This window comes from Tupaia chinensis, unplaced genomic scaffold, assembly GCF_000334495.1.
Source record: "Tupaia chinensis unplaced genomic scaffold, TupChi_1.0 Scaffold000062_1, whole genome shotgun sequence".
Classification (NCBI taxonomy): Eukaryota; Metazoa; Chordata; class Mammalia; order Scandentia; family Tupaiidae; genus Tupaia; species Tupaia belangeri.
In genome coordinates, this window is record NW_006159520.1 from 2,225,776 (window position 1) to 2,227,368 (window position 1,593).

The window sequence follows — 1,593 nt, forward strand, 5'->3', positions numbered from 1 at the left end:
AAGTCAGGTTTGGTTCTTTCTTTTTTTTTTTTTTTTTTACTATTCACAGGACAGTTTATTGGCCTGCTTACCTATTACCTATCAGGTCACCCCTCTGCCTAGGGGAAATGTCCTTTTAGCTGCACTCCATGGGGTCACAGTGTGGGCCCTGTGAGGGCACAGGAGCAGGAAGGAACATTGGCCAGGGCAGTCCTCAATGCAACAACCTGATCAGAGGTCCAGAGACTCCATTCCACTTCAGGTCCTGGTCTGCTCAGTCATGGTCAGCATGTTGGTGACAAGGACAGTACCGATGGTCCGGTTTCCGTCTCACTGGGTGAAGCACTGGTCTTTCTCTAAGATCACTGGCTGCACAAGATTAGGTTGAACGGACCAGCAGTTGGTATAATGGCTATGTCGCTGGACTCCCATGTAGTTGACTGTGGTTCAAGTCCCAGACCTGGTGGCTTAAACTCACGCTGGGCATGTGTGCGTGTGTGCCCAAGATCCTCAGAGGAGAATGGAGGAGAAGAGATTGCAGCATGGCCCTCTCCCTGGGGGGTGATTTCTCGCTTTCTGTTTCTCTCTCTGGCGAGTGCATGCGCCCTATAACAAAAACCTCCCCAGGAAAAGAAACAAAAAAAAGATTAGGTTGAGCTTCAAGTCTCCCCCAGGCATGCAGACTCCTTTCCTTGAGGCAGGATGACATGACGGGGCATGTCCCAGGTTAGGGAGAACATGGCAGGCATGAAGTGGAATAGAAAAGGTTTGTGACAGCCACTTTTCTCCTTGCTGAAAGGGTTGTGCTGTACTTCCACCTTCTGATGGGGCTGGATGGGGCCTGATTTGACCATGACCAGGTCATGCCTCAGATCTTCCAGCTTCAAGCCTCAGACCAAAGGCCCACATTATCCCCTGCCCTCTCCAGCTGCTTGTGGAACATCTCAGTGCCTGTCGCCACAGTGCGAATGTTCTTGCTGTGTCTCCAGAACTCACACTCATCTTCCTTCTTCAAAATGCCTGGCTCCTGTCACTGCAGTGCCCCAGCCAGCCCTTTGCAGCTAAATTCAGTGAGCAGTTCCCAAATCTTTAGGCCTACTAGCTCCATTTCAGCGTCCTCAACAGCGTGGGCCTTGTTCACAAGGCATGCTTTATCGCAATCTGCTTAGCCAGTAATAAGTGCTCTGGGGTCTGAGGCCTTGGGCCATCATTGGCCCCACCACTAGGATGCAGCCATCAAGGGGCGCGGTGCCTGTGATCGCATTCTTAACATAGTCGGAATGACTGAGCACTCTGTGCCCTTAGTAGCTGGCAGCCGTGCTGCTCTTCTCCAAGAGGGCCGCAGTGGCAGTGATAGCCACAGCCGCTACTCAGGGGCACGATAGATTGTCTTAGTTCTTCCTGTACTTAGCCCTGCCTCCTTCAGCGAGAATCTTGATGATGACCACTCAGTGGGGTCTTATGATGGTCCACATGGCTGACGGTGCCCACATTCACATGAGGCATGTCAGGCACATAGATCTTCTTGGCCTACACAACCAGGCTGCCGGAGCCTTCAGGGGTCACAGCAAAGCCTGCAGTAGTGGGGTCTGGCCTACAGTAGGGGTGCAGAGA

The 1,593-nt window shown here is 52.4% G+C and overlaps 1 pseudogene; it reads right to left on the reverse strand.

The window, feature by feature from the left end:
- Positions 1–237: 237 nt before the first annotated feature.
- Positions 238–1,593, reverse strand: part of LOC102501589 (elongation factor Tu, mitochondrial-like) — a 14,274-nt pseudogene continuing 12,918 nt past the window's right edge.